The sequence below is a fragment of the Triticum aestivum genome, chromosome 2D (genome assembly GCF_018294505.1).
Source record: "Triticum aestivum cultivar Chinese Spring chromosome 2D, IWGSC CS RefSeq v2.1, whole genome shotgun sequence".
Classification (NCBI taxonomy): domain Eukaryota; kingdom Viridiplantae; phylum Streptophyta; class Magnoliopsida; order Poales; family Poaceae; genus Triticum; species Triticum aestivum.
In genome coordinates this window covers 224,295,768-224,307,880 of record NC_057799.1, presented here as the reverse complement: position 1 = coordinate 224,307,880, position 12,113 = coordinate 224,295,768, and the positions used below count along the sequence as shown (strand labels likewise).

At 41.5% G+C, this 12,113-nt stretch overlaps 1 long non-coding RNA gene across 9 annotated transcripts; it reads left to right on the top strand.

Annotated features, from left to right (window-relative positions):
• The first annotated feature begins 8,807 nt into the window (after positions 1-8,807).
• On the top strand, positions 8,808-11,718 carry LOC123052631 (uncharacterized). 9 transcript variants are annotated; one of them, XR_006424855.1, is made up of 6 exons: positions 8,808-9,245; positions 9,327-9,552; positions 10,233-10,310; positions 10,459-10,551; positions 10,666-10,762; positions 10,991-11,701. It is a non-coding gene; the product is annotated as an uncharacterized lncRNA (long non-coding RNA). The 9 variants fall into 9 exon arrangements; XR_006424853.1 differs by having other exon boundaries at positions 8,808-9,307; positions 9,389-9,552; XR_006424850.1 differs by having other exon boundaries at positions 8,808-9,307; positions 9,381-9,552.
• The last annotated feature ends 395 nt before the right edge of the window (positions 11,719-12,113 follow it).

The following is a 12,113-nucleotide window of genomic DNA, read 5'->3' as shown; positions in this document are numbered from 1 at the left end:
TAAAGATGGAGTACCTCAAAAACTTGGAGATCCGGGAATACCAACTATACCTTGCTCCATCAAAACAAATTATGTGAAAACTGCTTTATGTGATTTGGGAGCTGGTGTTAGTGTTATGCCTTTCTATTTATATAAAATACTTGATTTGAATGAAATCACACCTACTAAAATATCTTTGCAAATGGCTGACAAATCAACTGCCATACCTATCGGTATTTGTGAGGATGTGCCCATTGTTGTTGCTAATGTTACTATTTTGACTGACTTTGTTATACTTGAGATGCCCGAGGACGACAACATGTCGATTATCCTTGGTAGACCCTTCTTGAATACTGCAGGGGCTGTTATTGACTGCAATAAAAGCAAGGTCACTTTTCATATCAATGGTAATGAGCATACGGTGCACTTTCCGAAGAAACAATTCCAAGTGAATGGTATTAATGTTATTGAAAAATCTTCGACAATCACTATTGGGAGTTTTCAACTACCTCTACCTACTGTCAAAAAGAAATATGAAATGCTTATTGTTGGGGACATTCATATCCCCATTGAGGTAACTTAGTGATTTACGAAAGTTCTTCGGTTTCATGCTAATCGAAAGTGGTTGTTAATAAGACTTGATCAACCTTATTAATGGATCATTTTTTAGAGGTATGAAGTTGATGAATTTAGTGAGCACTACCTTCTGTCCCAACCTTTTGTTTTATGTTTTTATTAGTTAAATAAAATAAAATACCATGTTTTGCCTGTTTTCTGATTTTCCCGTACAATAAAGATTGACCCAAAAATAAAAGTTCTCATAATACTCTGAAAATTTAATACGATTTTTTTCTGAATATTTAAGAATTTGTGTTGCAAATAATATGAGATGGAGGTGCACCAGGTGGGCACAACCCACCTGGACGCGCCAGGACCCCCAGGCGCACCCTGGTGGGTTGTGGTCCCCACGTGAGCCCCCTCACTTATCTCTTCATCCCACATCATCACCTACCTCCAGAAAAAAATCACCATTGCTCTCTCTCTCTCTCTATCTCTCTCTCTCTCTCTCTCTCTCTCTCTCTCTCTCTTTCTCTCGTGTTCTTGCTCTCAAACACGCGGATTTCGATCTCTTTGCTCGAAGCTCCGTTTTCGAAACTGTTTCGGGGAATTGTTGCTTGGTATGTGACTGCTCCGTTTGTCCAATTAGTTTTTGCTTTAGTGGATTATATTTTGAATAATTAGCTACTCTTGGTGCTACTGTAGATGAGCTTGCATGTTGAATTCTTAGAGTTTTAAGTAGTTTGGATGGTTGCTATGGCCTCTATGCATCCCTATGAGTAGTTGCTACCAATCTTGTAAAGTTTTGTTGGGAAAATTTTATGGACTAAAAATTTCAGAATTTTTGTTCATAGGAAAAACATGAGTATCTTTAGGAAGTTTTCTTCCAAGAAGAACTCCACGGGAGTGGTCGGGGAGTCATCTGACAGTGATCTCCGCACCCAGAGATTGGTGGAGCTACGGCCGTGCGAATGGCCACATACCCCGTTCATGGAAGGGTCCGGAATCCTTCAGGAGTTTACACAATATGCTGCTAATGCCGGCCTCACTGACTTCATCGCAGCTGAATGTGAACAGTATCATCTCCTCACAAACTCCTTTGTAAAAAGTTTTAATTTCCTTCCTAGGAATAATCCCCCTGAAGTGCAGTTTAAATTATACTCTGAACCCCATCACATACCTCTTACCGAGTTCTGTGAAATATGCTTGCTTCCTTCTGATGGTGGTTTGGTAGAGCCTAGGCCTGCAGAGTTTGAAGGATTTTATCGTACTCTGTCTATGGGGGATGAGAGAGGAGTATCGAGTGTCACCGCCACTAGCTTGGACTTTCCTACTATTCATTATTTTGCTCTTTTCATTGCAAAGAGCCTGCTTGATAGAGAGAAGGTGGGTGCACTCAGTGCCCCAGACCTTGCTGTTTTATGTCGTGCACTTGAAGGCGACAACACTTATAGCTTGGGAGCTATTGTGGCACACCGCCTCCATATTAATAAATCTAAGGGCAAAATACATGGTGGTATTTACGCTACTCACTTGGCTAATCCTTTTAACATTCAGATACGCCAGCATGATTACACTTTGCCCAAGGTTCGCCTAGATCGCGCTGCTATGGAATAGCACCAGTTTATTGCTGCCGGCTACCCTGACATTCCTATTCCTTATAACCTGGTTTTCAGTGTGAAAACTCGTGATATTTTTCCATTGCCTGGACCTGCCTTGTTTGATCCTATTGCCAGGGGTGGATACAGGATTATGCCTGCGGACATCATCGCTTACGGGAACAACCTAGCTACAGCACATGTGGAGCCTCAGCAGTGGGATCCACAGGAACCCGCTCCATAGCACTTCGACGTGGGACCCCATGGTTTCTTCGACTACTGATTACCAAGTTAGGCCAAAAGCCTAAGCTTGGGGGAGTACGTATTCCCACTGACATTACATTCATGTTCACACATTTCATTTGTCGGTGCTCATACTTTTTCATTGTATTATCCATGCTTAATTTATTTTCTCGCTTTTTTCTTGTGTGTTTGAAAAACTTTGAGAAAATACAAAATATTTCCTGCTTCTTTTTTATTTTTCTTTCTAGAGTAGTTAGTTGTAGCACTAAAAAGAAAACCCAAAAAGGATTTCCATGTTCTTCTTTTGCTTGTTGGGAGCTTTCCCCTGTAAATAGTTTTTCTCATTTTTGTTTTTCCTTTTTATTTGCTTCTTTCAGATAAGACCAAAAACTCTAAAAATATTTCAGTGTGTTTCTCTGAATTTCTTTTCTTTTTATTGAGTCGTACCGAGGAGAAGACCACGATGAAAATGTTGAGTGGCTCTCATATGCATTATTGTTGATCTAAGAGAGCCCATTTTACCTTCTCTTCTCCTGTTGAATAAAATGTTTGCAGACTGCAACTTAATCCACAACACTCTTGCACTATTATTATTTTCATATCGTTCGGTCATGCAAGTGAAAGGCAATAATGACGAAATTTGATGAACTGGCCGTGGCAGAGAGAAACGGGTATGAACTCAACTAGTTCTGTTTTTTCTAAATATGTTTAACCTAGTATCCATGATTCAGCCTGTTGTGATTAAACATGTTTGCAATGAAAATTAGAGATTATAGTTTCTCATGCCATGCATAAGTAGCTGGGATTGGATAATGACTTATCTTGGATGTCAACATTGCGTTAAAATGATTGTGATGTAGTATGATGATATGGTATCCTCCTCTGAATGTTTGAGTGGCTTGACTTGGCACATGTTCATGCCTGTAGTTGAATCAAAACCAACATAACCTCTATGATATTTATGTTCATGGTGTTCATATCCTACTCATGCTAGTGTCCAATGTTACTTATGCATAATGCATGTTCATGACCATTGTTGCTCTCTAGCTAACCGCTTCTCAACCTATTTGCTAGCCTTTGCCTGTACTAAGTGCGATTTCCGCTTGTACATCAAAAACCTTGAACCCAAGTTATTCCAGATGAGTCCACCGTACCTACCTATATGCGGTATTACCCTGCCGTCCTAAGTAAATTTGCATGTGCCATCTCTAAAAACTTCAAATAAATATCCTTTTTGTGTGCCTGGATCGTTCATGGAACGACAAGAGGTAGTCGGTATCTTCCATGCTAAGCGGATTATTCTTAGGTCGAGTGTTTATTCACTCGCCATCGCACGAGAAAGGGGTGGTAATAGGGATCCCCAGTCCCAAACTGCAAACAGAAAAGAGCTTACAAATAATCAAACAAAAACTCCTACGGAGTCATAACCTTTACTTTTATCGCTTGGGAACCGCTACTAATGTGTTTAGCATGGAAGATATTGATAACTGACGGTCGCAAAGTAAACAAGAAGGGTGCATTTCTCAAAATATCATTTACCACTCTTTCAAAAACTTGAGCTCTGGCACCTCTGCAAATCACTGCTTCCCTCTGCGAAGGGACTATCTATTTACTTTTATGTTTTGTCACCACCTTCTAAAATAAACGCCAGAACCTGAGAGCATTGTGTCATGCTTATGCATTGTGTGTAGCTAATGTTGGTGCATCATGGCTGGATCTTTTCTACCATGAATTAAAATGTTTAGTCGCTGCTTGAACTTTGGAGGTGCTTTGCATTTATGTTTTGCAGTCTCAGAAAGGGCTAGCGAGATACCACTATTGTCATATTTTACCATGGTTGTTTTGATAACGTGTTGCTGTTTGAGATATCTTATTATTGCTCGCTAGCTGATTATGTCATTGATATGAGTTAATATAATTTTTAAGAGTTATTGTCGGCATGGTTAGTTATAATATTGGCTAAAAACATGGGTGTTGTTTAAGCCTATTTATGCAAACAAGAGCAAAAGAGTTCGTAAAAGTTTTTCTTTTTCACTTTAAGTTTATCAACTGAATTGCTTTAGGACAAGCAAATGTTTAAGCTTGGGGGAGTTGATACGTCTCCGTCGTATCTACTTTTCCTAATGCTTTTCCTCTTGTTTTGGACTCTAATTTGCATGATTTGAATGAAACTAACCCGGACTGACGCTGTTTTTAGCAGAACTACCATGGTGTTGTTTTTTGTGTTGAAATGAAAGTTCTCGGAATGGAACGAAACTTTGCAAGGATTTTTTATACAATAAAAGAGAATTTCTGGAGCCAAGAACCACCGGAGGGGGGCACCTGGGTAGGCACAACCCACCAGGGCGCGCCCCCCTCCAGGCGCGCCCAGGTGGGTTGTCCCCACCTGGTGGCCCCGCAGACCCTGAAACCGACGCTATAAAATCCTATTTTTCCATAAAAAATCAGGGAGAAAGAATTATCATGTTCCACGAGATGAAGCCGCCGTCACCTCCTGTTCTTCATTGGGAGGCCAGATCTGGAGTCCGCTTGGGGCTCCGGAGAGGGGGGTCTTTGATCTTTGTCATCACCAACCCTTTTCCATCGCCAATTCCATAATGCTCCCCGCCGGGAGTGAGTAATTCCTTTGTAGGCTCGCTGGTCGGTGAGGAGTTGGATGAGACTCATCATGTAATCTAGTTTGTTTTGTTAGGGCTTGATCCCTAGTATCCACTATCTTCTGAGATTGATGTTGCTATGACTTTGATATGCTTAATTCTTGTCACTTTGGGCCTGGGTGCCATGATTTCAGATCTGAGCCGTTTATGTTATCACCATTATATCCATGTTCTAGATCCAATCTTGCAAGTTATAGTCAGCTACTACGTGTTATGATCCGACAACCCCGGAGTGACAATAGTCGGGACCTCTCCCGGTGATGACCGTAGTTTGAGGAGTTCATGTATTCACCGTGTATTAATGCTTTGGTCCGGTTCTCTATTAAAAGGAGGCCTTAATATCCCTTAGTTTCCAATAGGACCCCGTTGCCACGGGAGGGTAGGATAAAAGATGTCATGCAAGTTCTTTCCATAAGCATGTATGACTATTTACGGAATACATGCCTACATTATATTTATGAATTGGAGCTAGTGTCGTATCACCCTAGGTTATGACTGTCACATGATGAATATCATCCAACAAATCACCGATCCAATGCCTATGAATTTATCTTATATTGTTTCTGCTAAGTTACTACTGCTATTGTTACTGTTACACTTGCTACTAAATCACTGCTATCACTGTTACCGTTACTATTGCTACTGCTACTATTATCAAAACTATCATACTACTTTGTTACTGATCACTTTGCTGCAGATTATTAATCTCCAGGTGTGGTTGAATTGACAACTCAGCTGCTAATACTTACAAATATTCTTTGGCTCCCCTTGTGTCGAATCTATAAATTTGGATTGAATACTCTACCCTCGAAACCTTTTGCGATCCCCTATACTTGTGGGTCATCAGTAATTTGCAATGAAACAACTATTATTGTTACCTCAACAATGGTGCAAAAATTCAATGGTAAGCTTAGTATGTTTACACGTCATTTTTATACCAAAATAATAAATCTAATAGATTTATTGCTCATTAAATAGGTTTGTGCCTAAAGACAACTAGCGCCACGAGATTATATACCAATCTAGATATACCCGAGACTTGGGAACTTTGTGGGAGGTATTAAGCACAATTTTTAGGTACTGGTGATATAGAAGTTCATAATATATCTTCATTTACTAACTTTGACTTATAGGCGCTCCCCCGAAGAAACTCTACCAAAAATGATGGAGATAGATAAAAGTACTCAAGGTACACTGGAAGATCAAATGTTCTACAGAAGGATAACCTTAAAAGAACTTACTGGAATCAGGCACTACAACCCAACAGATGAGGTAATGAATCAGAACTCTTCTAAGATATGATATTGTAGAAGCCTCCAAGACCTATAGATGTATTTGACATATTTGTATGAGTGCCTCTGTATTTTTTGAAGTGCTATATTTTCTTCATCAACTTTCAGTACTTTGTATTCAGAACAATAGCTACAATTGATCGGTTACAAGAAAATATTCAATGGTAGTACGTGTCATGCGATGTTTGCAACAAAATTGCTATGAAAGAATCGCATAATTATTATTGCAAGAATTGTGATACGTATCCAGAAGGTGTAACACCTAGGTAAGCATATTCTATTGATTTGACCATCATTATGTACTATTACATTTGCGTTACACTAATGAAATGTGATTCTAGGTATCGCATTCGGCTTCAAATTAGTGATCACAATGCCACTACAAGTTGCACTTTATTTGATGAAAAGGTTGAAAGAATGCTCAATACGTCAGTCTCATTCCTGTTGGATTCCTTAGATGAAAAATCTGAAGAAGTCCTAAAAATTATACAAGAATTATGTGGACAAAGACTTACCTTTCGATTCAAACTCAACAATAAGAACCTCAATCTAGGCATGCAGAACTATGCAGTAAAGAAAATATTTGTGCCGGATGAGAAGCTTGAGAAGAGATACTTGATAAAGCTAAAGAGGTAACGGTCTATTAAACAATCAAATCTATTTAAACAACAATTATTATACTCTTTTATATTGAACTATTGAAGCAGGTATTTACAGTTCTTGAACCATTGTGCTCAACAGGATTTGATGGGTGCTGAAGTGGAAAACATGTTAAAACAGGAAACAAAAGAAACTGAATGAGCCAGTTAAAAAGGCGGTTGAATACTTCACCGTCCGAACTTTTCTTTTCATAAATTCATCCGTTAATTTGATTTTTGCAGGTACAAATTAGAAATGTGAACTTAGCAAAAATGCAAGTCAATTGGTCCCTGTGAAAGAGGAGCCAAAAGTTAAAAGAAATGGGAGTACAGTACATCAGAAGGAGCATCAACATAAAAAGTCATCAACAAGTGTCGATGGCAGGAAAAGGAGGCGAAGATCTGTTGTATTATCAGACTCAGAAGATGAAGAAAATGGAAAAAGTAAATCTGAAAAAGCAGGGCCCAAAAATACAAGAAGTGTTCATGCAAAAGAAAAAAGATAAAAGTTGAACATGAAGGGTCAGATGTTCGTAACACCAAGGATAAAAGTATCATTAGTGCAGCCACAAGGATGACACGAAGTTCGAGTAAAAGGTATAACAACATCAAGACCAAAGGTACTGATGTAAAATTTGAGGACACAAGTCGTCAACTGGAAGGTCAATTATGCCAAACAAGACCCAAGAGAGGAAGGACCCTTGCCAGTAAATTTTTGGGACAGTAATTTATCCACAGAAATGAGCTAGAGTATATGCTCATAAGAAAGGAGTAGATGTTGTTTAGTTAGTGAACTCTGTGAATACAACATACTCATCATTTTTATATATGATACGATCGATACGTATGAACAATATGACATTTTGTTTTAAAACATCAAGTATTGTATACTATTCAAAGAGAGAATGAGCAGTACATTCATTTATTCTAAATCAATATACCTGTTAAGCAACATTCAGAAGATTAGAATTGCATTTGTGTGGTTGGTCAAAGCTCTGATGTGCTACAACATTTGCTACAACTACAACATACTAGCATGGCCTAGAATATATGATAATAAATGCTCAGCAATTTTAAAAAGATTAAGACGGAAATCCATCTGGAATACTATAAAAAAATAAAATAATCAAAATCATAGCTTGACTGCAAATTGATCCGTATGAAGCCACAATGAAATTTAAATGGTCGAAAGACGGATTAAGCTTTTCTCTAGGACGTATATTATTATATCACGAACAAGCGTACGATGGTGACTCGGAGACCAAAAGCTTAATTTATTTTCTCACTAACCCAACCAATCCGACCAAAATATTTTTTCACACAAAATGTATTTATGGCAGATGCATATCTAGCTGAACTGGTCCTAGACTAGGCAACATAGTTCATGGCCAAACCTGCACTACAACGTACAACACTAATGCACCCAAGTTCTGCTCCTTAGTATTTGTTGCGCCGCGTTGCTTCACTCAGGTCAGAAGGCTACTTGGTTCAATTCGCGACCGCTCACCTGTGCTGGTGTATCAGTGCGACCGCGCCACCGCCTGCCCTCCTTGGCGCAATATATTTAGCGGATCCAGCGAGAATCTTATCCCAGCAGGTCGCTGAAAGCTAATCGGAAGTGATTAGCTCATGCCAAAGAATATCATTGTGTCGAAGAGGAACAATCCGTTGATACGAAGTCTAATGAATCTCTACTTCTAATGAATCATCTCTATTTTTAATGGAGCAGTTGGTAGTCTTCGTCCTGGTTTTTTTCGTCCCACCTCCCACCACCATCTTCGCTGGGTTTTTTCCGTATGGTTTTCTTGTCTGTTTTTTTCACCTCCCCACGATCGGTTCACTCACAGGCTGCCCACCCACGACTCAACTCACCCTGACTGCGTGTTCCCGTCTGACCTCGCCCGAGCACTTTCTTGACCTCGCCGGGAGCAGCCAGCTGGATCCCGCCGCCGTGCCTCCCTCTCTCCCTTCTCTTCTTTTCCCCAACCTCTCTATCTCCTCTGAACTGCATGTCGCTCCTCTCTGCAGGTGCCGCCATGGCCGCGTCTTGGAGCTCGTCGCCGTGAGCTGCGTGCCCCTACGATGACGGCCTTCCTCGCCCACGTCCAGGACCTCTCAATCCTAATTTGATACGCCACGAGTGGGAGCGGAAGCTGCGATGTCAAGATCTGCTTGCATTGCCATGAATTTCCTCATCACATTAGGATTCATCGACGCCGCCAGCAAGTTCTGTATCAATTCCGGCACCCAACGTACTGTATGCCCACACGTTTAAATCATGTCGGTCTTACTCCTGCAATACTCCAAGAATAGTACTTGAGATTTAGGCAATAGTGGGAATGGTAATTAATTTTTATTTAGTTGGTTCAGTTACTATCATTGGAAGTGCCAGGAAGATCTCACCGTCAAGAGCAGCGCTGCAGGGTCATTCACTTGGTTGGCCTCTGATGTAACTGGTGTTGTTGTGTCCATGTGGAAGGAGAGCCCGCTTCTCCGGGACGCCGGCACTGACATGCTCACCGTAGGCGCCGTCATGGCGGTGCTCGACTTCAGGGAGGAGGTCGGCAATCACCACTTCTTGGACCAAGTAAAGCTTTGCTCGCCATTGAAATAATCTCGTTTCATGTTTTTTCTCTTTCTGATATGATTGATGATTGATTCCATTTGCACAAAAGGATTCTCAAGGGAATAGCACAAGCTAATTCAAAATCATCTCTTAGTTGATCAAGCATGTAATTAGAAAGTGAAGGTAGAGATGTTTGGAATAGTAACCTCGTGGTTTAGTTACCCACGCATTGGAGATCCCATGCAAACTATTGTGATTTGTGAGAAGTTTCAGAAATTTGCAATTTGTGAGCGGGGGACGGTACTAAGTTCTTTCTCATGCAGTTACATTGTTGTCCTATGCTACATTCTCCTTTGATCATGTAAGCAAAAGGCAATATATATACTGTTGGACCTTGAAGCTCCAACACATCTTATGTTTTGTATGTACTCCCCTGGTTATTTAGCAAATGCCAAAAAAGTGTGTTGTTTCTTTCATGTGTACATCGTTTGGCTGGGAGTTTTTCCTACTTGTTATGAATATTAGGAACTTAAGCATATAACGTCGTATCGACCCTGTAAGAAAACATCGTATATGGTGTGCTCTAACATTTATTCGATATAGTTTTTTTAACAAAATAATGGTGCCCAAGTCACTTCTAATGGAGAGCATGTGCTCATGTAATAGTACACTCATTATTCATTGTGATCAAATGTACACAGAGTTTGCAGAAGCTATGGAAGAAATGGTAACTTGCTTACTTGGGAAAACTGCATTGGATAACGATGCTGATGATAGCGGTAAATTGTCTGAATCTTTAAGCACATTATGTGGAAGCTTGCATGCTAGGATTTATTCCTAGAAGTTCTTGCACAAAGGACATTTTCTGATTTAAAGCCAACTCTGTTATGTTTTGATGGTAATGCTCCTTTTTTTCAAAATTACCAGATCCTTCATGAAAATAACTGTTGATGCGACTTTTTCTATACAAGCGGTGATGCTAAGGCTCAGTTTGAACTACAAAATTTCGTGGATAACTATGTGAGCTTTATTTCTACCTTAGTAAAATTTAACTGAAACAGTATCAGAAGTTGACATGCTTCCATGTATTGTAATTTTCTTATACTATGACCTGTATTATTGTGTTCTTTTCAGCGTAAAAATGTCATAAATACAATCACAAACCCATCAGTTCTATGATATGGATGCCGTGGTGATTGCTGGAAGGGAGGGTTCCTGGGATGATGAGAAGGTATGCAGATTCATACTGTTCCAGGTTTAGAGTGAAATCTAAACTAATGAATGAAGAGTTGTAGACACAGTATTTTTGTTGATGCAGGTCATTAAGTAATTCACGAAGTTGGGATGGGGGGAGACCATTATGGGGAGTATTAGATTAGCAGAAAATGCAGAGTTCGTGATTTAGTTTTTAGATTGGAATGTGCTCTGCATTACTAAAAGAGAGTTTTTTTTTCTGAAGATGAATCTAAATGGTGTGACGGTCTGAGTACTCATGGGCGTGACGAGGTGACTGCGGAGCCACCAGAACATGCGAGTGGCAATGCTTCAGGACAAGTAGGTCAGATTATTGTCCAAATAATTTTTTGTACGATTGAAAGGACAAGCATTTCTCCGCGGCCCCGGCAAGAGCCTTGCCGGGGCAACTTGCCCGATGCCAGCAGAGCAGGCCACCCTAGAGCCCGTGGGTTCCAACACCAGCCAACCAACTACATTGGAACCAGGGCTCGGGAGGCGCCTCTTTGGTGGCATACAGATCTTCGTCAAGATCATGAACACACAAGATCAGATGAGGACCACAAGACGGCGACCCTCAGCGGGATCCTAGCCGAGGAGATCCACAAGACCCCCGGCAAGCGCCTTGCCAGAACGACTGCCACGCCACGGCAAGACCCTTGTCGAGCCCCCGGCAAGACCCTTGCCGAGGGCATCAGCAGGGCCATTGCCAGGCCCGCACCAGTCAAGACTCCACCGCCGTTCCCCAAGCAGCAGCTAGCTCAACCAGCGGGGCAGGCACCTGCGTGGCGACGAGTGGCCTCTACACCAACTCAGCAAGCACCTGCGTGGTGGCATGCAGATCTTTGTGAATGCCCTGCCACCGCGCCACCTAAGCTGCCTGCCTGCCTACATGGCACCGCATGCATCGCTGGCCTGGGCGCGTGTCGAAGCAGGGCGGAGCGGCGACGGAAGGGACGGGCCTCGTTCCCGTCCCTGATAAAGCTAATGGACACCTAAGTAGCGCATTTAATGCACTTTGTCTCGTAACGCCGGGCGATAAGCTCGCGCGCTGTACACCTTTCCACTTCCTGTGTGCCACTGTGACGACCCCTTTTGCCTATAAAAGGAGGCCCGAGGCGACCAGGAGAAGGATTCGGCTCTTTTGGGCAAGTTACACCCTCGTAGCTAGCTCAAGAACACAAGAACACTCAATACATCCACCAAAGCAGGACTAGGGTGTTACGCATCCTCGCGGCCCGAACCTGGGTAAACGATCTGTGTGCTTCCTATTAGACCTGCTCTTCTCACAACCCTGCGCCCGCCAACCGTAGAAGGGATCCCAGTGATCCATAGGTGTCATTTCCCCG